Below are 24,920 nucleotides of genomic sequence, written 5' to 3' on the forward strand. Positions count from 1 at the left end.
TTGTTATTAATATTTGTTAGATATTGTAATTTAAATTTTAGTTTATCTACATGTGCCTCAGAAGCAAAACATTTTATGAAAGACTTCAAAGAGGTGGGAAGATAACTCAAGAAGAAAAAATAATATGAAATCAAATATATTTCATTCTCTCCTGATCATTTTATTTCTTCTGTTATTTGTTTATGCCTTTTGTTTTGTTTCAGAGCAGTTATACTTAATGGTTTATGATGGGAACATTATTCTGAAGGTGAAAGAAAGAGAGTACAAAACTAGAAGTGAGATATTTACTATCTATTGTATGCATTTTGGTGTTTCTTAGTCTCAGGTTTAGTGCTCACCTTCATGTGAGATCTCTTTGTAGTAGACCGATGGGGTTCATTTGTCCCAGCCTGGATGTCTGTTATCTCCTTTCACACTATGTTTAACAATGTGTCAAAAAGTTTAGCCCACTGAAAATTTTAAATATACACCAATGTTTTAGATATATAAGTATGTGTATTTTACATGCCTGGGTATTAGACTTCAGTCAATCAAGCTGTGTTGATTTATCTCATGACATCACAGTCCCTACAGCTGAAGCATGGGAGCGGGAGTGGTTGTTCGGATTGTGGGTGATCTGGGATCAATGTAGGTCAAAAGTGAGACTGCACCACTGGCGATGATTCAGTCAACTGAAGTGAGGACTATAAATGCTCAGTAATATAAATGCTGTCTGTGCTAGAAGAGAGATGCTCATAAATGTTAAGTTCTTTAATCCTTGTTCTGTATAAGCTGTCCAAAAGATCTCTTTGTGCTCCTTGGAATTCCATAAAGTTAACAAAGATTTGAATAGATAAGTGGCTTCCTCTAAGCAGTTCTCAGTGTAGAAGTGAAGTTTGATCCTAAAAATACAGGGAATGGTAAACCTGGAGCATGAAATTCTGAATCCATTTGAATTGAACTTTACCACTGTCATCAGCAAAGAAAGATTTCATTCTGTCTCTCTATATTTTTTAACATTCTCTTGTTTGGTAGCAGAATAAGACACCATGAAATAATAACCATTTATATGGTGGGGTGGAGGGGATAAGTCTGTTGCTGGTTCACTTGAAAACCAGAACTTCTTGAATTTCCCACCAAATATAAAAGTCTGAAAGAAATGTTAGGTTTTGCCTTTTCTCTAATTAAGTGGATGTATATCTTGTTTATGTATGTCTCTGGAGCTGGTTATGCAAAGATCCTTTTATGAATCAATGGAGCCAAGGACTGTTGTGGTTTAATCCAGCTGGCAGCTAAGCACCACACAGCCGTTCGCTCACCATCCCCCCTCCCTCTCTGGGATGGGGGAGAGAATCAGAAAAAAATGAAAGCCTGTGGGTTGAGATAAAGAGAGTTTACTAGGACAGAAAAGAAAGGATAATAATAACAATAACAACAACAATAATAATAATAATAATAGCACTGTTACTACTAATGTGTACGAAACAAGTGATGCACAATGCAATTGCTCACCACCTGCTGACTGATGTCCAGCCTATCCCTGAGCAGTCAGTCCCCCCCACCCTGGCCAGCCCCTCCCATATTAATTGTTCAGCATGACATGAGATGGTATGGAATACCCCTTTGGCCAGTTTGGGTCAGCTGTCCTGGCTCTGTCCCCTCCCAGCTCCTGCTGCACCCCCAGCCTGCCCGCTGGCAGGACGGAGCGAGAAGCTGAAAAGTCCTTGGCTTAGTGTAAGCACTGCTCTGCAACAACTAAAACATCAGCATGTTATCAGCACTCTTCTCATCCTAAATCCCAAACACAGCACCCTATCAGCTACTAGGAGGAAAATTAACTCTATCCTAGCCAAAACCAGGACAAAGTTTCATCCTAAAGCTAAGACAAGCTAGAATAGTTGCACTGCAAAAATGATTAGAAACAGGAATTTATGGAAAGCAGCTATACTTTACTCATATGAAGTTGGATAGGACCAATCCACTCCAAGCAAAAATGAATAATTTCATGTCATCCATTATGAATAAAAGCATTTTGGCAGTTATGGAATATACTAGACCATAAATTTCACATACTTTGTGACTTCTCTAAAAGTTGTTTAAGTGTAATTTTTAGATTACAGTAAAAAAAAGATTATAATAGTCATCTTCATGCATGTAAGTTGCTTCACTCTGTAATTTTATGATCATGTTGAAAAAAATATTTAAATTATCAGTTTATACATTTAGATTTTTTCTTTTAAAATTCTATCTTTGGATGAAAAACACTTTAAATATTCTACTTCTAATAAGCAAGTAGGTAACATATTGCATACAGTAGCACTTGTTTGCGGCAAGTGGAATAGTTGAAGTTTTTGTTTGATTTTGTTTGCTTGTTTGTTTTGTCTTCTAAGGATCTAAAGTATCCTTCTAACCTATATGAATTTCAACAAAAAACTCAGGGAGAAGGTACTGACCATATGGAAATTTGTCTTCTTCTTTTTTCAAGTTTGTTCAGTCATGCTTGATCTGCACCTTATACTGTATAACATTTGTCTGTAATAGAAGTACTGTGCTAAAACTGTGCCTTTTCCCCAATTATGTTTCTGCTGGTTAAAAAATACTACTTTCTGTCTATGATGTAGGCTTTATGATGAATCCTAAAAATGCTTTGTACTTAAAATAGAAGCCATGACACTGTGCTTCTATCTGTGTTCTTCCTTTATGCAAAAAAAAAAGTACAAATTATGGGGAGAAAGGAGGAAACATGGAGGAAAGGTTGGGAAACTCTATTCCTCCAAGGTGTACAGCACAGACAGCATGCCAGATGGGCTCGTTACTGTGTTTCTGCGTATTCTGTTGTCTTTACAGCCTAGGTTTGGGCCATATATCACAACTATATAGAAAATAAGTCAGATACCATATTCTTTTATACATCTGTTGAGGTTTATCTGGCTGAATATACCTTTATTTAACAGCTTGTACTAAACATTGTTTGATTTTCAAATGAATATATATTTTTTTCTTGATTACCGACTGAGCCAATTACATGAATAAAGTTAGTGGATTTTTCTCCTTTTATTTTTTTTTCTTAGTTCTATGAATTTAATTGCTTTTTATTGTGTGCATAAACTACAAACATGTGAGACACATATAAGATTTAGAGAAAGTGATTAGGATAGCTAAATAAGTCTCTAATTTTCACTTCCTAAATACAAATGCATCTCTACAAAGATCAGAAATACACCAGAGAACTTGAAAATACTGAGGAAGGAACAACTGGAGAACTGAACTTTTACAAATATGAAAGATGAACTTTTTTCATATATGAAAGATGTATTAGTAGTAAGCAGAAAAAGTTCAAGATCTTTTTTTTTTTTTTTTTAATAATATATATATATATATATTTATATTTAGTGGTGTTTTCTGCCTGCACATCCCCATTTGTTTTGTATTTGAGTCAAGCTTACCGGATAAACACTATCACCTATGCTTAGATAGCGTGTATCACAGTGGTCGTCATATTCCTGAACACAAGTATTCATACGTCTGTTGCCAAGAAATGAGTTGAATAGTACAATTGATTTATTCCAATAAAAATTTATAATAAATCATTATAAATCATTACAGTAAGGAAAAAAAAAAAGACATCCCTTAGTATCCTTTTTTGCAAGGGTAGCTGGTTAAGAAAGGGAAAATTCAAGAACAGAAACCTCTTGAAGGTACCCTCCAGTGAATCAGATGTATAAGAGCTTCCTACTCAGCTTCCAGAAGTGTAGTAGGAACAGTGGAGGAAAAAAACAAAAGAGAAGAACCCTCGTACTGCTTAATGCAGCGAGCATTGTATCCTGACATTAGCTCTTTCCATTCTGTCACGTCAGTTTTTGTGTTGGCTGGATCATGTAATTTTCTTATGCAATATTTTAGCCATGTGGTTTTCTTTGCTGTATGTGCAAGACGGTATACTTTGCAGCAAAAATAATAATAAAATAATTTAAAAAATTAAGTATGTCTACAGTTTATTTCCAGTATTAAGCAAAAAATGTTACAGATGCAAAATTAAATTTTAATGGATGATTATATATATATGGGTAAAAATAAATAAACAAGATCTTTAAAACTATAATTATTCATAAAAATATATTCGTATTATTATCTCAAGAGTATGTTTGTCTCCTATGAGATTTAAATAGCCTTGCATTTAATGATAGAAACTGTTTGCATTGTAAAGTGCAATCATATTTTGGTATCCCATTATAAATTTATAAGAAAAAAAATATGTGAATGTGTGTGTGTCTGCATGTGTCTTGTATGCTGCAAGTTAACACATATCATTTTCCCTCATGACAATGATTCTTAGTTGATGGCAGATAAAGTAAAAACAGCCCTGAACATTCACTTCTTCTCTGAGTTGTGTTGTTCTCAGTGTTTTCACACATCTGGACACTACTGACATAGACAAATAAAAGAATTTTAAAGCTAAATAAAAGTAGAGACTGCTCAATTTAGAAACCCCTCAAATACTTTTTATAATATCCACCTTAGGTTTAATACATTTGAAATTTGCTAACAAACTCCATACTAGTCTAGTCTTTGTAACATTTTCATAAATACATTGTCTAGTTTAATGGATTAAGTTATTTATATATGTCTTTATTCTGTGGCTGAACACTCCTAGACAGCCTCTGCAATTAGAGTTTGTTAATTTTTCGCTTTTTAAAATCCATTTCCTGAAATGTGTTTCGTGAGGAATTAATAGCAATTGAAACTCTTTTTACAGTACAAAAATACTAGTGTTATTTAAGTAATATTCTAACTCTCAGTATTTATTTTTAAAGACAAATTTTAAATTTGAATAGTAACTTTAAAAACCATCAGGTCTTCGTAGCCTTTGGATAAACCATTTTAAACTTTTGATAAATAAACTTCTTAGCTATTGTCAGTCCCCATTTGTACTATTTTGTAGTTTTAATTAGTAACTAATCTATCAACATCACTGTTATTTTACATTGTAGTGTTAACTGTTAATATTAGTCAGCTTTTACAATGCAGATTTTCATTTAGATATAATAGATATAATTACTACTTTTCCTGTTGAAAAATATTCTGTTCTGAACTGATAAAAAATGAGCTATATGTGCTACGGTATCTATAGTTCAATTAAACCTTTTAGTAGCAATGGTGCAGTAGGCATAGCAATGAAATATAAATTTTGGATTAAGGAGAAGAAATAGGTTGTTAACACACCAATGTTTTAGTTGTTGAGCACTGCTTACACAAAGCCAAAGACTTTTCAGCTTTTCATACTGCCCTACCAGAGAAGAGGCTGGAGATGCACAAGAAGCTGGAAGAGGACAGAACCAGGACAGCTGACCCAAACTGGCATATTCCACACAATATGATGTCATGCTCAGCAATAAAGCTGCAGGGATTTGGCTAGGTGGGTGGCTGTTGCTTGGGGACTGTCTGGGCATCATTTGGCAGGTGGTGAGCAATTGCATTGTACATCACTTGTTTTGTGTGTGTGTATGTGTTTATTATTTTACCTTCCTTTCCTGTCCTATTAAACTCTGTCTCAAACCATGAGTTTTACCTTCATCCAGTTCTCTCCCAGATCCCACCGGGGAGGGAGTGAGCAAGCGAATAACTGTGCGGTGCTTAGTTGTCTACCAGGTTACACCATGACAATAATATTAATGTTGTGGAGGGGTTGTTCTTTTTTGGGGTGTGATTTTAAAATTTTAATTATTTTTTTTTTCCACCTGCCTGGTCTGTCTTAAAGGAGAAATTTCTTCAGAAATGTTTGGGAAAGTGCATGGAGGAGAAATACGAAACCTTACCGTTGTGGTCACAGCCAATACTTACAGTGTGCAAGCCATCCCTCCAGTCTCTCTCTGACTTTGTGATAGTGAAGTAGTGGATACTGCTTGCCATTCATCTTCCACAACCTGCATGGCAAGGTTTAAAACACCTTGACTGCTTAATATTTATTATTATTATTATTATTATTATTATTATTATTAATTATTATTATTATTATTATATTAATATAAAAGTGAAATATCCCAAATGATGTTTATCACTGTTATCTTATCATGACTGATTAAAAAAAAAGATATGTCAACACATACTCTCTGGACTTACTTACTTACATTTTATTGTCTATATGCATTCAAAATTTGTTGTTAACTCAGCTACAAATTTCAATTCACCTTTAAAGTACCCTTCCACAAACTTTTGTCTCAGAAAACTTGGTTGCTTGACTGTTTATGTTGTGAATTATCCAGTTATTTTAAGCTTTGAATTAGTTTATTTAATTTGGATTCATTTCTCTCTCTCTCTCTCTTTTTTTTTTTTTTTTTTTTTTTTTGTATTGGGTAGTCAGTTCAATTTCCTTCCCTTACTTTTCCCAGCTATTGACTGTTATATTCACTTTATTTCAATGTCCTCCAAACCTCACAACAAATAAATTTTCTACAAATTCAATGAGGAAGATCCATTGTTTTTCCATTAGTAACTCAAATATGAAGAACTTAGTAACCAGAACATTATTGAAATAGGTGCAATAAGTTTTAAATTGCATACTGAAATGACATAAATCAGGTAATAAACAAGCAGGTTGTAGCTCTTTAACAGGGGAAGGAGTATGTTGTCAACTATAGGAAATTTCTGATTCTCCCGATAAACTTATGAAAGAATCAAACCATTGTGTGCTTTTCCAGATGGTATCTTGAGCTAATTTTATTTAGAAAGTGTTACACATGAATGTGCAAGAAACCTTGCCCATCTTTCCTTCTCTCCCTCTTCCTCTCTCTCTCTCCAATGAAATTAGGGGCATTTTTGTTGGTTTCTCATGCACACGACTGCTGTTTCTGTTCTATGATTAAATAAAGTGGTTTAGAAAACTTCTACATTGTCCCTGAACAATTTTAATAACTTGCAGGAAACTGTTGAAGAGAGAGAGTTACACGTACTGTAGTGGTGGCAAGGAATGACAGCTAAAAGTAATTGTGGTACGGTGTTTTCAAGTCAGTAGTAGGTAATTTTTTTTTTTAATTTCCTGTTGTTTTTTTTGTTTGTTTGTTTGTGTTTTTTTTCTTTTTTTTTTTTTTTTCACTAGTTGGCTTACACTTATCTTGCTTGTTAACATTGAAGCAATAACTTCTTTTCAGAATGTCAGACTTGTTTATGAATTTCTGCCAACATATTATTTGTCTGACAGGATTCATTTACAATCAGTGTTGATCATTCACCTCTCACTTACCCATCTCATCAGCAGAAGCTAAAATCTCTTGGCACTGTACCTACACAGGCTTTGACCTATGGTTTTTACTGTCTCCTTAGATGACATCTGAGACAGCTTTTATGCAATGGATATTTTTATTTTCCTTTGACCACACATGGCTCTCTTAATCTTCTTCAACTTAAACAGTAAATATCCCAATTCTGTACTGAAGCTTAAAGCCCAGCAGGGACAGAATTTCCTCATTGTGACCAAATTGGAAGTTTCAACCCCCTCTGAGCTGAGTTAGGTACAATTTAACACCTAAAGTACCTGCTGAAGAGGCAGACATGCCAAGCATTCACTCAGCTGGAAAATCTACCTTTCTGTTTGTAAAAGAGTAGGGAAGGTTATGCTGTTATTAGCCTCACAATTAAGAACTGGAAGGGGGAGTATAGTCCTGGCACCTCACATAGGCTTTCTTAAAGTGTAAGTGTTGCTCTTCAGGAGCACAGATCTCAACTGGAAACAATTTTATAACAAAAGTGCAGAAAATAGTCTTGCCCTTCTAATCATTCTTATTCTTCCTATTAAAGCTCACTCATCTTACTAAATTCCTGAGAATGAATTGTCTTAACCACTAGATACTATTTATTTATTTATGTATTTATGTATTTATTTATTTTGACTCTGTTTCATTTTTGTCTCAATCATGGCACTACTCTTTTACCTAGAATGAGTAGGGCGGATCCTTGTATGTTTCTGCTTCAGTCTTTCAGCTTGGTGTTTCTCTTTCACAATCTTCTTAAGATGTTTCTCTTCATCATTTATAGTTCTTTGTCCCTTCGTGCAGTGTTTAAGAGCAGTAACAATTCACTTAACTACTATACAATATAATATTTAAATTAACTGCTTCCCTTAAGTTTTTCATTATTTTGGCTTAGTTCCATGAACTGAATGCAGTATATTTACCTTCTCTTTTTTGTCTTTAAATGAACTACAGTTTCATTATCAATCATGCAGATTGGCTACAGAGATTATCTGGATTATCAGTTTTCATCTATTTGCTAGCAGTTTGTTTATTTTCTGGTAAACTTCTGTGTTTGACTCCCTCATCTCTAGGAGTATCAATCGTTTCTTTCATCAGATTTTGCTCCAGAAGTGCAACTGTATATCAACATATAGGACTGAATTAATAATATTTTGTCTCAAGATTCTCTGAATGCATACTGGAACCATCAATCTTCACAGGTCTTTTCAGGTCTCTTTCATCACTTCCTCTTCCTTTGCTCTCCTCTTGCCAAATCAGTCAGAGCTGCATCATGAATAAATGACTATCATCATTTAACAGCATCCATAAGACTTCATAAAGTATTTAGCTACTCTCTTATCAAAACATGCAAAATAAGTAAATAAATAAATATCACCTATTTTATAGTCAGTGTTTACAGTTTAATCATTTTGCTATGGGAAGCAAAATGTTGTTCCTTAAAATATGTACCATATTAATTACATTCTCACATAAATATCTGTAGCCTACCTCTTGCTGGCATGCTTTACCCAGTTAAGGACAAATATCAGTCAATGGTCCCAGCCAACATGGGTTCATGAGGGGTAAGTCCTGCCTAACAAATTAGATTTCCTTTTTCCTAAGATCACCCATCTAGTCGATCAAGGGAAACCAGCTGAAGTGATCTTTTTGGACTTCAGCAAAGCTTTTGACACAGTTTCCCATAGGGTCCTACTGGACAAAATGTCCAGCATACAACTAAACAAAAACATCATACGATGGGTGAGCAATTGGCTGACAGGCAGGGCTCAAAGGGTTGTGGTAAATAGGTCCGCATCAGGCTAGCAGATGGTAACTAGTGGGGTCCCTCAAGGCTCCATTTTAGGGCCAGTCCTCTTCAATGTTTTTATAAATGATTTGGATGTAGGACTAGAAGGTGTTTTGAGCAAATTTGCCGATGACACCAAACTTGGAGGAGTTGTAAACTCGGCTGAGGGTGGAAAGGCCATTCAGAGAGATCTGGACAGATTGGAGAGCTGGGCGATCACCAACGACATGAAGTTTAACAAAAGCAAGTACTGGGTCCTTCACCTGGGACGGGGCAACCCTGGCTATACGTACAGACTGGGCGACGAGATGCTGGAGATCAGCCCCACATAGAGGAATCTGGGGGTTGTGGTTGACAGCAAGCTGAATATGAGCCAGCAGTGTGCCCTGGCAGCCAGGAGGGCCAACCGTATCCTGGGGTGCATCAAGCATGGCATTGCTAGTTGGTCGAGGGAAGTGATTGTCCCGCTCTACTCTGCACTGGTGCGGCCTCACCTCGAGTACTGTGCGCAGTTCTGTGCACCACAGTACAAAAAGGACATTAAACTGTTGGAGAGTGTCCAGAGGAGAGTAACGAAGATGGTGAAGGGCCTAGAGGGGAAGACATATGAGGAGCGGCTGAGGTCACTGGGCCTGTTCAGCCTGGAGAAGAGGAGGCTGAGGGGAGACCTCATCGCAGCCTACAACTTCCTCGCAAGGCGGAGTGGAGAGGCAGGCGCTGACCTATTCTCCATAATCACCAGTGACAGGACCCATGGGAACGGTGTTAAGCTGAGGCAGGGGAAGTTTAGGCTGGACGTCAGGAAGAGGTTCTTCACCGAGAGGGTGGCCGCACACTGGAACAGGCTCCCCAGTGAAGTAGTCACTGCACCAAGCCTGTCTGAATTTAAGAAGCAATTGGACTGTGCACTTAGTCACATGGTCTATAATTTTGGGTAGGCCTGTGTGGTGCCAGGAGTTGGACCTGATCCTCATGGTTCCCTTCCAACTCAGGATATTCTATGATTCTATGATTATATGATCTATGATCATTATTACTCTGAGAAGAAGATATTTGATCTGTCTGTGGAATTGGGGATATAAAAACTTTAGAAGCTTTCATAAGTGGTGTTACTGATGCCCCTTTTCTTGCCTGTCTTTATTTCTCCAGTATTTGATATCACTGAAGGCTAAGGAGCTGAACAGCGAGCAACTTTTATGTCATTGTATTGCAAATGTAAATATGTTTTTATAGAAATATGAATAATACAAATCATTGTAAGTTTTACTACAGTATAATGGAGTGCTACTGTATAATCTTAACCAAGTTCTTTGATTGTGGTATTCATGTAGTTTATAGTGTTCAAGTAAATAATTTGTCTAGTTAAGCATACAGTCAGCTAATAACATGCTTAGAACTCCTGTCTGAACAGAATATTCTGTTTATATGTTCTCTAACGTTAATGTCTAAAGCCTTATACAAAATATGAAATTTTGTGAACTCTACTTATGAGCAACAGGTTAGTTTACTCAGTTAAACAACTAAAATATACATATCATATTATTATATAAAAGGCAAATTGCTTATATTAAAATGAATTATTACAATGTAACATGTAGTTCTGTGGTTACAATGTCCTGTGAATACCCTTGAATATGTCTAAAGTCATTAATATTTTAAGCCATCTGAAACATTGAAGCCTATATGCAAATAAAGCCTTATTTTAAGTGTGACCTAGATTTACATTTTAAAGAAACTGAAACCTTGTTTATTCAGACAGCCTTTTTGAGGGTTTTTATTCTTGTTGTTGTTTTCCTCCCATGCAACTTGCATGATGCTGGAAATATATTCAGATTTTATGAGAAAGTAGAGAGTGATGACCTGTTGATACCGATCAGTTTTTAAGTTACTCTCCATGACAGCTTTTAGTAACAGCATACAGAACCTAAGAATAAGGAAACACTTGGCTAGCAGTATATTTGTTTATTTACATAATGATTGGCATTTGTGCTAGAGTTTCTATTTCAGATTTTAAAAGGATCAAAGACTTCAATCAAAGTAGAGAGTAGGGTCTATGATTCCCTAGCTTTTTGCAAAGAGGAATAAAAGGTTGAAGGGAACTGGAAGAACCAAGTATTAGAATGTTTGAGCTTTATGCTGCAGTGCAAAATGTGCCTTTGTTTTGCTTTCATACTCAAATTTGATTTTTTTTTTTTCTATCTTGAATATTTTATGGGTTCGGTTTTTAGAATATCTAATGTTTAGTCCTTATCTTGATGGAAGTAAAGTAAAACCAGAATAGAAGAGGGACATCAAGAAAATTTCCATGGTGCAAAAATTGTTCTATTTAATAGATTTCTCAAAAGATAAAAATGGTATGCTAGGTACCTCTGCCATAGTATAACTCAGCTCTCCAAATTAGAAGCTTTTTCTTTGTTTAGTTTTTGTCTGTTTTTACTCTTTTTATGCATCTGTTCTTTAAAGAGTAAAGAGTCATGGTAAAATTGCCTTTGTTTCTGAAGAGTAAGTTCTGGTTTCCATGTTTTATTTCCCCTTTCTCTGTATGAGTGAAAGAAATGTTCCTTCATAAAAAATAACAGGATTGGAAAGGATTTCCCATGTGTTGAAGTCTAGCCATGGGCTGTCATGAGAATTGCCTTATGTAATCAACTGCAACACTTTAAGCAGCACTTAAAAGTACAGTTTTCATTGTACTTTTGCCATCATTGCCATGTTTTGTAATCCTGTAAGAGATTTGTTGTTAGCCTAAATTTATTCATGGTCAATCTACACTATTCTGTTTCTGTGTTACTGTTGTTCTTCAGCTAAATAATTCTCTTCCAAAGCCCTTGTGTGTTCTCTGCTGATGAATTTATAAGAAGACAATAATCATACTCCCTCTTATTCATATTTTTTTCTGGACTAAGCAAAGACAGCTTTTAGTACACTGAAAAGGGTTCTTGATTCTCCTGATTATTGTTGGCCCTTCTCTGGTTCTTTTAGAAAAAAATATTTATAAAACTTTATTGAAAATATATATGTTTTTTTCAATTGTATGTGTCACAGAGCAAATAGTATGGCACAAAACAGAGAAATATGAAAGTGAAATGGACATTTGGATTAACCATTATGCAGATTTTCATCTAAGTGTTTGAGAAGTGGAGGACACCTGCTGCTCTGCATCTTCCCTGTTTTACTCTCCCTCCCCCCCTTATTTTTTTTCCACCCCCCACCCTCAGAATAATAATTTTCTTCTGTTTTTAGAAACGTGATTCCTAGTGGAGCACTAGTCTACACTGGCATGTTCACCTTTCTTGCTTCTAAAACGTGCTGAAAGATGTTAATGGTATATGCCATTGCCCAAAATAATGATACTCATACTGTAAACTATCTATAATATTCTGACCTTTTTTTTTTTTTTTTCTAAAAAAGGGGGAGTCAAGAGCTGTTAGTAAAGAAGATAGTTCTTTTCCCTATATATAATAATGTATAATAATGGAAGGATAAAATAACTGAAAACTATAATCACATTTTATGTAAGCTTTTGTTTTTTTTAAAAAATCTATTTTTTCACAACAATCCATAAAGCTACGTCTTGATGAGTAAAAGAACTTGAGATAATGAATAAACCTAAAGGAAAATTTTACAATTTTAGTACAATATCTTATTAGTTAATGAATAAAATGTCCTTATCTATATGTATCACAAGCATGCATCTTGCGAGACATTTTTGTCTCTGCTGGTTTATAATTCATACAGTTAGAAGTTAATGTAAGAAGGTGCCATAGCAGCACATTTTAATGAGGAAAGGAGGAAGTTAAGCTGCAAAATATGCATAATAACGATATTTTTCCCACTGCCAAAAAAAAAATTATATTCATGACTAAATTAGTTTCTAATAAATTATGCAAAACTTTTATGAATTTAGTGAAAATACAAACCATAATTCTATAGATATGTTACCAGGACCCAACTGCTTTGCAACAGATTTCACAAAACACTATATTTTTGTTTCTTCTCATACAGTTAGTATAAGCATTTATTTCTATTCTAAAGTTCTCTTTCTCAATTTTATCTTTATATTTTTAATAGCTTTATTCATATGCTCTCTATTCATTTACTTTGAGGAATACTTTCAAATATTCGAGCTGCCAAGATAATCTCTAACACATCTTTTAAATGAGGTTGATTAGCTTTTTATTAAAAAAAAAAAAAATCAAACCAGGTTATGTTATATTTTAATCAAGAAATAAAGGCAGTGTGGGGTGGCAGTGACAGAAGGGAGAGGTCAGAAACCCTGTACCCTCTTCCAATACTAGTATTTGGTGTGCTGCTTTTGTTGTTGTTTTCTTTTGTTGTTATTATTAGTTTTCTAAATAGTTCTTCAATAGCATGTTCTTTTCAGAGTTGTCTAAGTATTAATGTATTAATTAGAAATTAGTGCTTATTCTTTAAATGACTAAATTAAGAAAGATCTATCCCGTCTATCTATGTGAATGATGTTTGATATTTGCCCATACAGATATCTTCTGAATGATCCCAGTGTTTTATGGAGATCATATTATTTGCCTCCTCTTTCCCTTTTCTTCTGGAGGTTGCAAAACTGAGAACAGTATTGCATTTCAGAAATGATTCTTCCACAGGTCACTTTACTGGTTATATTTGCCAGGAAAGATTAATCACTATGGGTAGGTGCACCTCTCACTAGATGAGGTTGCTCAAAACCTCATCCAACCTGCCCTTGAACACCAGGAATGGGGCATCCACAACTGCTTTGGCAACCTGTTCCAGTGCCTCACCACCCTCAGAGTAAAGACTTTCCCCCTAATATCTAATCTAAGTCTTCCTTCTTTTAAATTAAAACCATTCCCCCTTGTCTGATCTCTATCTGCCCAAGTAAAAAGTCACACTTTTTTTTTTTTTTTTTTTTTTTTATACTGAGGTATACTGAGGGATACTGAGGCATCCCTGCTGCCTTCTCTTCTTCAGGTTAAGCATCCCCAGCTCTTTCTTCATAGGAAAGATGCTCCAGTCCTCTGACGATCTTCGTGGCCCTCCTCTAGACCTGCTCTAACAGCTCCACATTTTTCTTGTGCTGGGGACCCCAGACCTGGATGAAGCACACCAAGTGGGGCCTCACAAGAGCAAAGTAGAGGGGACACTCACCTCCTTCGACCTGCTGGCCCCTCCTCTGTTGATGCAGCCCAGGATGGAAATGCACATTTTTCCAGCTTTTTTTTTTTTCCCCCCTCAGGAAGGCGTTAAAATAGAACTTTATATAGCACATTACTGTGACTTTGTTTTAATGTGGTGCATCATTGACACAGTCAGAGATAATGTTAATAGTTCAAATAGCCATACTGCAGTGCCTGCACAGCACTGGTTCCAGTGTATAGTATATCACAGTGTCTTTCATACAATAAAAAGAGGCATGATTTCCCTGTGAATAGAAACAAGTATTGTGGGGTCATTCAGAGGTTTTTGTTTCTTTTTTTTTTTTTCTCATTTATTTATTTATTTATTAACAATTGCAGGTGGACACATAGTTGAAAGTGAAAATTCTTTTCAGCTTCATACCAGTTCTTGCTTTCACTCCACTGGTTGAAATGACATTAAGAAAAATACTATTCTCTGTCAGTAGGCAACCAGTGACAAAGGCAGTGAGAGTGTAGGAATTTAGAGCTTGATTCATGAAGGGTAAGATATTATAATTTTGTAGTTTTTTTATAAAAGGGGAAAGATTTAAGAAGTATTATATAGATTCAACATCAATATAATTATGCTTTTTATCCTGTGTAATGTTAAGTAATTTAAGAAGTAATATGTATTCCAATACAAGTGAAAGTAAGTACCAAGGTCTTTTCATGGTGATGTTTATTAACGTTTCTTTTAATGTATTTGTATTTATTTATATCTTTTATACTGCTTCCAGATAACCTACACACACTAATTGTACAAAAGGATTTTAAAGTATGACAACAAAAGTCTTATACAGTCTGTGTCAAGAATTTGGTTCTATGTACCTTAATTTTGAGAGTTAGAAGAAAAAAAAAAAAAAAAATCTTAGCCTCAAAGCAGTCCTTCAGGTGTCTAGGCATAACTGAGAAAGATAATATATTTCTACTGAAATAAGTTTCACATTAGAATTTATAGTTCCATCAGTTTCTGAAATTTGTGTAATACAGTTTAATAGGAAAATAATGCAAAGCAAGTTATTTATGTGAATGAGTGAGTCATGGTAAAGAAATCAAATCCTTTTTGAATGATGAATATGATCATGAATGAGTTCAGATACTATTTGATATTGGAGGCATCAGAAAAGTAACATAACTCTGTTTCATCTTGCACACCAACATATTGCACCATTTCTAAACCAGCATGTTGGTGTAGTGAATATGTAGATTAGACCAGAAGGGAAACCTGTATAAAAGGAAACAGTTTTTGTTTTTCTCCTTATTTTTGTTCTTTTCTAACAGTTATTCCTTGAATCCTGCCCCCCCCCCCCCCAAAAAAAAAAAATCCGAGAGTGGCATATTTCATGGCTTTTTTTGTGTGTGTGTGTGTGTGTGTGTGTGTTTTTCCTTTTGAATTCTTGATTTTCTAGTGCATAGATTGATAAAACAAGAAAAGCAAGCGAAGACAGTCTTTTAGGAGAGTAGAGCACAACCTCAATTGAACAGAAATTATGAACCAAAACAGACCACAAACAACAGAAAGGGAAAAAATAAAGATAAAAATGAGAACAATATCACATAATTCATTAGTAAGACAGACATAGTTGGATTTTATTATTGTTTGTTTATATGTTGTTACCTGCTTATGTATTTTTCCTTTACCTGCCATTAAAAAGGAGGCAGCAGTGTTGGGATGGAGCTTCATGTTATAGACAGCCTAGGGATGAATGTGTTTTAATACAAAATCTGGCTAGTCATTGGAACTGTCTGCATTTAGAAATCACTTCAGATACAGAACTACTAGTCATATTTTTCCTGATGTTTGTCTCAACGCATGTTGAAATATGCTTTTTCATAAGTCCTAAAAATGATAATTCTTGTGCTAGTCAGAAAATTAGTTCTTTTGTGTTTCTCTTATTTCTCTTTCCCTAAATTTTCTCCTCTCAGAGAGGGAAGTTAACATCATTAGTGGAAAATAAAGACTTAAATCTTTTTCCATCATGAACATCCCATGAATAGAAACTTGTAATATTACATAATTTTAAAAAGTGCTTAAGCATTAAGATGAACCTAGCATCTGACTCAGGCCCTATTAAGAAAAAATGCCTTCAGGAGCAAAGTAATTACATACTTTACTCTCTGACTGATTTTGCATACTTATTTCTCAGTTTCTCAGATCTGACATGTGAGATTAATGTAACAGCATTTCCAAGGTATTAGGAGAAAACATAAATAAAGATGATGATGTCATGCCATACATCAGAATTTTTATTTTATTAAGAAGAACTTTTTTTATTCCATTCTGCACTGCTCCTGGGAATTATTTGAATTAATGCAAAACATGTTCTTTGCATATACTGAAGCGTCTGGAACAAGCCTTCTAGATATTAATCTTAAAGCTTGCATCCCATTTGTTCAAAATAAGATAGTGCAACACAACTGCTATAATACAGGAGGTGTATATTGGTGTTGTTATATATACAACTGGGTATGCAGGGCAAAGGGTGGCTTTAAGTTATTATTATTCAATATTCTGGAATTCTACAGACAAAAGTAAATGAATTAAGCTGAAGATAAAAATGAATATTCTGTAGGTGACATCAGCTGAATATAGTCTACTCTACATTTATATTGAATTTAAAAGCAACTTCACTAAAGAGTAAAATTATACTAGTATGAAATTTATTTCAAGAAGCTCAGAATAATTAGCTAAATATATATATCTGGGTGAAAAGCTTCATATGCTTACAAATGAAGAGCAGCCTGCTGAAGGAAAAATAAATAAATAAAAGTAGGAGCTTCTCTTCATTTGAAATCACCTTTCTCCCTGTTAATTTAGTTGTTTATAACTGGTGAAAAACACCAAATATTCAAAAAGTAAAGTAACTTGAAGATTTTTTTTTTTTTATAGCTGTGATTTTTTCACAAACTAAATATTGCATTGCAGTTTTTCTGTCACAAGGAGACTAATCTCTGAGTTGTCCTTCTCTTGAGTAGACCCAGGAGGGAATGAGAATTATATGGCAGGAATCATCAAGTGAACCATTAGAATCATAGAATCATTAAGGTTGGAAAAGACTTTCAATATCATCTGGTCCAACCATCAGCCTACTACCAATGTCACCCATTAGGCCATGTCCCTAAGCACCAGGTCCAACCTTTCCTTGAACAACCCCAGGGACGGTGATGTCACCACTTCCCTGGGAAACCCATGTACCTGGTAGTTTAATGCAGATAATTTGTAGTTTAACACTTAAAATGCAGTATTATCACTCTTTACTCACTTATTTATATGGATCAATCTGTTTTGGGGATTTAAAGTTACACCATTCAATGATGAGGAGGCATGACATGTAAACAAAAATATAGATAGAAAGAAAATTGTATTTAGATTTAAAAAGTTTTCATGTGATTGTCAGTGATTAGCATTAGTTTATAGTTGATTTTCATACTAGTAGTTCTGGAATATTTAAAAATATTACTTATTACTGTTTGTTTTAGTAATAATTGTGATAAACTAGAGTAATATTGCAGAGAACATTTGGGCAAACATTGAGACATAACATGAGAAGGAAACTTTTATTTATTTTCTTTAAAACTGAAATAACAACAAAAAAAAAGAATTTATAGCATAAGTTATAACTTTACTAGTTGAGCTAATAAGACAGCAAAAAAGAACTCTCAATCCTCAGAAGATGGCAAATTAGTTGCTCCATATAAAAGAATGAACAAGAGAATAATGCATCATAGTACTCAAAACAGCAATTTACTGTGAAATTCTTGAGCACAAAATATAATTAAAACAAGGTTTGATTTACTGTGTTTAAAGATTTAAGATAATGAAAATGAGCATCTTCAATAAATAATGAGAATCAGCAATTCAATTATCTAAACTTTTGCAAGCTTCTCATAAGAATATAGCTCTTTTTGTTATGCTAGTAGAGCATCCTTAACATGATACAGTAGCGCTTTATAAGTAATAAGCAATAAGCAAAAAATGTAAATACTGTGAATGTGATTAATATTATAATATTCTATTTCAACTTCATTATAGTTCTCAAGTGAGATAAGGTTTTAATTTAAATAACTGTTGTAAGTTTTCTAATTTCAAGAAAATAGTATATGAGAACTTGACTCGTATGCGATTACAATGTTATGCAATTACACAATGCTTAGACTTTTTAAAAGACACTGCAATAAGAATATTAAAGACTCTTTTATAAAAGTAAAAATAACACAAAATTATGGAGGAAGACAGTGGAGGAAAACAGTTTTGTTGTGTGTAAAGCTGAACTGTGTGTTTTGAAACAACACAAGTGATCAATCTTAAGAAATGAATAATTTGCATTAATTTATTTAAGAGTCTTAGAGAAGACTTCCTATGATAGAACACTAAAACAGGTTCAAGTAGAAGAAACTATAAATCAAAATTACATGAAGTGACATGTTCTTAGTGTATGAGAGAGACTAAATTTTGACATCAATTTTTAATTATTTATCTTAAAGATATTGTTTCAGACTTTTTTAAAGTTAAAATTTCAACAATAAAAAATTGCATTGCAAACTATCTAGTTTTTAAGAGTGAAATAACTTACCAGGATTAATGTAATTTCTGAGTTTCAGAGACCATTTACTACTGCTCAATCAAAAGAAAAAAAATAAAAATCTTTCTTCAAAGGAAATAACTCACACGATTCTGAAGATGTGTATCTGATAAGTCATAAATAAGATAACAAATTGAGCTTACTTACAGACTTCATCTGAAGGTCACTTAGATTTCTTTTCATTCATTAAATATATGCACAATTCAAAGTTTTTTCTTAATTCAGTAACTTGATGATTTCTATGTTAAAATCCAAAATAGCATATTTGGGGGATCAAATTAACCATTGAATACCCCAGTACAAGAGGTCTTGAATAATCCACAGAAAGAAGTAGGCTTTTTGATATAAGCTGAACATTTGTTTAACTCAAACTTTTGTGGTAAAATATGCTATGAGTAATGGCAGGAGTAATATACTTCTGGAACTCTACCAGACTGGAGACTAGAATGTGTTTGTCTTGCTAGGTTTCACACAGATTTCACACTGCGCTTACAATGCTATGCCACAGAATGTAAGCTCTTTTGGGAGTCACTATAAATAATGAATGCCCGTATAAAGATTGATAGCAAGCTCTTACAAAGTGGAATGAAAGTGATTGTGACAAAACTACTCACCCTTTTCATTGTGAACAAAGTCTTGAGTCACCATCTCATTTTTGGCATCTGATTTTGTTGTTTGTTTTGTTGTTGTTGTAGTGGCAAATAAGTGGCAGACAGATGGGCACATTTCTTCCTATATTTCTTTCTTAGGTGCTTCAGCATATGATTAATTAAATAGCTTTAAGTATTGAAATGAATTCACATAAACTCCATGGTTTAATTGCTTGGAGATTGTGCCCTAGCAGATAAACTGCCGAACAATATAACGCTGGGAAATGACATTTTACACATAAATTGTGAGGCCATTGAGGCCAATGGGATGAGGTTTAATATGGCTAAGTGCCAGGTCCTGCACTTTGGCCACAACAACCCCATGCAGCGCTACGGGTTTGGGGCAGAGTGGCTGGAAAGCTGTGCAGAGGAAAAGGATCTGGGGGTGTTAATCATTTCTCACCTGAACATGAGCCAGCAGTGTGCCCAGGTGGCCAAGAAGGTCAACAGCATCCTGGCTTGTATCAGGAATAGTGTAGCCAGCAGGACCAGGGAGGTGATCATCCCCCTGTACTCAGTTCTGGTGAAGCCACACCTCAAGTACTGTGTTCAGCTTTGTGCCCCTCAGTACAAGAAGGACATCGAGGTTTTGGAATGTGTCCAGAGAAGGACTACAAAGCTGGTGAAGGATCTGGAAGTCCTATGAGGAATGGCTGAAGGAACTGGGGTTGTTTAGTCTGGAGAAGAGGAGGCTCAGGGGAGACCTTATTGCTCTCTACAACTACCTGAAAGGAAGGTGTGGGGAGCTGGGGGCTGGCCTCTTCTCACAGGTAGCTAGTGATAGGACTAGAGGGAATGGCCTCTCACATTGCGCCAGGGGAAGTTTAGGTTGGAAATTAGGAGACATTTCTTCTCAGAAAGAGTAGTCAGGCATTGGAACGGGTTGCCCAGGGACGTGGTGGCATCACTGTCCCTGGGGTTCTTCAAGGAAAGGTTGGACCTGGTGCTTAGGGACATGGTTTAGAGGGTGATATTGCTGGTGGGGTGATGGTTGGACCAGATGATCTTGGAGATCTTTTCCAACCTTAATGGTTCTATGATTCTATGATAATCTGGGAACACAATTTTTAGATGTTATTGGTGGAAGGATCCTATTTATATTCAACCTTATTAGGAATGATAGAAAATTATCTTTCCAAATACCAACAACTGACTTTTGATAATAGTAAACAAAACATTTGACATAGTCAATAGGGTAAAACTATTGCAATTGATTTGGTTTCAAAGTTTGAGATACAAAGAAAAAGGTAATAAATGTGGAAAGGTGGTACTTCTGGCTATAGAAATTGCAGTTTATGACATCAAAATTTTAGTATAAACACTTTCTCTGCTATATAAACCCTGTGAACTCATGAGTAAGTTTGCAGGACAATGGTGTCCAGGGATATTTTAATGTCTTTTAAGGAATGTGCAAATTTGTTTTGTGAGTGTGTTTATGTATTGGATTCTAACAGAAATGAGAAGCTCTCCCACGAGCTGGGGAGGACTTAAGGGAGATATTTGTGACAAGCTCTCTAATGTAGGCTGCTAAGCAACATCAATACTGTCTTAAGAACAGTTTTCCTTGAATACACTTTTTATAAACACATTGCTTTCATGAAGATGACACCGGTTACTTGTTTCCTGAGGAAGAGGGTTGCCTTTTCAGTGCCTCCTGAAGCAGTGCTTGGCTCTCATGTAGTGACTGAAGAAGAGCTTAGAGGGACTTACAAGAAAGTCCATGACACTACTTCAGGACAGAAGAGACTGTCTGAGGCTTTTGTTGAGAATGGTGCACGCAGTTGTGTTGTCTACAATGCACATCTACTTTTGTTTTCTAAATTGAGCTAGGCCAATACAGTTGACAAACTGCAGATAAACAGGAAAGAGCAGAACCAGTAAATATCAGCAGGGGCCAAACAGATGGAAGTGTGTGAAAAAGTAGCCCTCACGAGTGTCCAGCACTAAGAAATATGCTTCAGTACAAGTAATGGTGCTTCAGTGCTTCTTCACAGTTGTGAATGCATGGTTTTGTCTGCAAAGGACCAAGACCTGCTGGTAAGTTAACTCCTGTAGAGCAGCACTGTTTTTGTGGCCCGCGGGGTCTTGTTTCTCTGCAGCTAGGAAGCAGCAGATGCTGACGGCTCTCCACAGTTGTGGTTAATCTAAGAAGGATTATTAGGTGAGAGGTGTGACTGTCTCCAGAACAAATTTCTACCACGGTTATCTTCCTTCATCTCTCTCTCCAGTCTTTAGGTGTTACTGTCTCACTGTGCATTTTTGATACATCTAGCAGTGATGATCCTAGCGTGGAAGCAGTACAAAATGTTGACATAACTCAAAGAAGAATGCTTGTTCTTACTCTGTATCCTTCTGTCCTTATACAGCTTCTAAAGCAGAATGCCAGCAGGCAGCCAAGCTACTAAATTGTCCTTGATCTTCTTTCCTTGAGTCAGTGTTAGTGCAGCTGCAAAAGATCATCTGGAACTATTGCCTCTTCATCTGTCACCTTATGGGTCACTGAAGAGCACTATCCATCCCACAAATCTGTCAATATACAAGTTTTTTTGTTCTTGTTCTTTTAGTATTCCTCACATATATAAGTAGTCCTTCCCAAGGCCAGAAGATGAAGAAAAATGCTTCAAAGATTTGAACAGTTATTTTAAGAAGTTATGCAAAATATTTACCTTGGATGGTGTAAAAGATGTCTTAACATTACAGTACCATTAACACTATGAAAACAAATAATAATATTCCTGTCATTTCTAAGTTGCCCTCCCATTACAAAATTACACTACATGCTTTTAGTGGAAACCTTACTGTATTAGGACATATATGTTAAAGCTATTCCAAAGCTGTTCTCCAGTTCTAAAAGACTACTGTAATTGAATTACCTTTCTTTGATTAGTGTTTTTCTATTCACTGCTAATTCCTTGTGAAATTGGTTTGGATCAATATAATAAATGGAGAAGAAAACAAACAAACAAACAAACAACAACAACAAACACATAAAACTCTACTTCTAATTTCCTAAATATTTGGATTACTTACGGTTATTTGCAACAGCAGACTAATTTCTAAATATAAATGTTGTATTTGAAAGATAACGATTATACACACATTTCTGTGTGTTTTTGCACTAAGAAATTGAAAAGCTGAAATCATAAATAGAAAACAAAATAGAACTGAGCATGGAAATTGAATTATTTCCAGGCTAGTGGTTATCACAAATAAAATAAATAAATGAGTTTAAATTTTCAGAGACTGTAAAGAAGCAAATTATATATATATATATATATATATATATATATTTCTATCCAGCTTTTGGGATTTGGGAACATTTTTAACAGAATTACTAGAATAACCTCCCCCAAACCCTATTTTTTTTAATCTGTTCAAGAAATAATACTTTAAATACCTAAGGCTATTTCTACATCATTTTTTGTGTGGTTTTCAGTCTAGAACATTCTTCCATGCCTTCTGCAAACTTCATGTAAGGTATGCTACTAGTCTGTTTGTAGTTAAGCATATGAAGAGCATACCCAGCATGAGGGAGACTGTAGGAGTAACAGGCTTTTTGTCCTAGAACTGAACCTGCACATTGCAATAATAGTGACCACCCCACTACTGGGACATGACACTCATGTTGTAAGCATTTCTAGTCGATGTTGGATCAAAAGCAAGTAGTTTAAATGACTGCTTAACCCAGGCTGTATTAGTTTGAGCTGAAGTTGACTGAAAGCGGACAGAGTTTGTGAAATTACTCTAAGATACCAGTTGTGTCTGATAAGTGGTATTTGATTGTTAGGATTTCTGAATAGTTTTCACTTTATTTAAGACCCATTCTCACTAAAATGAGGTAAATTAACACTTTCTCAAATAACTTCAGAAATTTAATGGCTTTCCTTGCATAACTGAATTTGGATTTGTATAAGAGTTCCCCAGATACCTTCGTTTGGGTCTAGAATCTAGGTTCATTATTTCTTTTAGCTTTCCCTTACTATTTATGGAATTGGTGTAAAGGTTACCAACTTTTGTAATTGGTAGGAAATTTCATAAAAAGTTGTTTGACATGAAAGCTTTCATTAACAATTTACATCCAGATTATTGTGTTTAAAGTTCTTTACTGCAAATGATTTAGAGATACTGACACTACTAATTTGTGGTGACTATCTGATCTTTCAGTAGGCAATTTGGAAATGATCCTATCTTGAATACATATCCTTATCTCTGAGGTAAGAATAACATATTCTGCTGCTAGTGGTTTTAAACCACTTAAGGTCGAACTGATATACTTGAATAAGTTTCAGTAGTGGTTTAAGATTAATTTGGCCTGAAGTAGCTTCTACAAAATTGTGCCCAAACTGGTTTCCGTTGGATTGATACCATATGAGTATCAATTTTGTTGCCCTTTTCTTTGATTATCTGGATTAGGAAACAAAGATTCTGTTTCTGTGATACTACTTGGGGATGACTTTAGTGGTGACAGTTCTGGAAAATATTTGAGCTTGCAATCAAATTTGCTGATTTCCCCCTCTTTTTCTATTCTATCTTTCTTCATTTTAAAAACTAATGGGTGCGTGTACTGAGTAACTTATTTTAGATCATTTAAAAATAACATTTTTTTCTTCTTTGAGCTATATTTTCAGTTATTAATTAGCTTTTGATTTTCCCTTCTTTGCATTTTTATTTAGAAATGATTTTTTTTTAAGTGTTCAGAAATGTCGTTTGTCTTTATTTGTGCTGGTTTACTTTAATTATTTAAAAGCTAAATTTTAATCCAAGTGTTAGAAACCTCCAGTGGTTAGGCTTTCATCTAATAACATGTTTTATGTTAATGGAGTAGTGGAGGAGAATTGCTTTTTGGTTTCATTCAAATATTCTATTCTTGTTTGCACCCTGTTGCTCCTTTTGAGATATCCATAATTTAAATAATTGATTCAATGAAAAAAATCCAGCAGTGTAAAGCTTAACAGTCTATTCCAACAAGGTCACATCCCAATTACTGTAATTTTGCATAAAATGAAACAGGAAAGCCTGTCCCTTTCACTCCCAGGAAAAAATGTTAGGATAATGGGATTTTCTTTTTTTTCAATCAATAAATGTTTCAGTGAATGATTGCAGCACCAAAATTGAAAAACATTTTCCTGCTCTTTTCAATTGCACAAACAACAACAAAAAAACAAAAACAAACAAACAAACAAAAAACACATGGATCAGGTTTGGATTTTAGGGGTAGAAGAAGGGATGGTCAGTACAAGAGAGGTAGAATGAAGTGGAGTAGTTTATCTACTTTTCCCCTAGAAATCTTTTTTTTTTTTTTTGTCAGCAACACCAGTTATATATATATATGTATATACATGTATGCACTTATGTATACATATAATTATTATAGCTACTTTGTGCATTTTTAATTTCTCCTTATTTGCATTTGTATTTTTCAGTTTTCCAGAATATTTTTAATATGTTTTGAAAGGCGGTGTCTACCTAGTTCTTTTGCCTGAGACATAAAAAGTACC

Source organism: Cygnus atratus, chromosome 2 (assembly GCF_013377495.2).
Source record: "Cygnus atratus isolate AKBS03 ecotype Queensland, Australia chromosome 2, CAtr_DNAZoo_HiC_assembly, whole genome shotgun sequence".
NCBI lineage: Eukaryota > Metazoa > Chordata > Aves > Anseriformes > Anatidae > Cygnus > Cygnus atratus.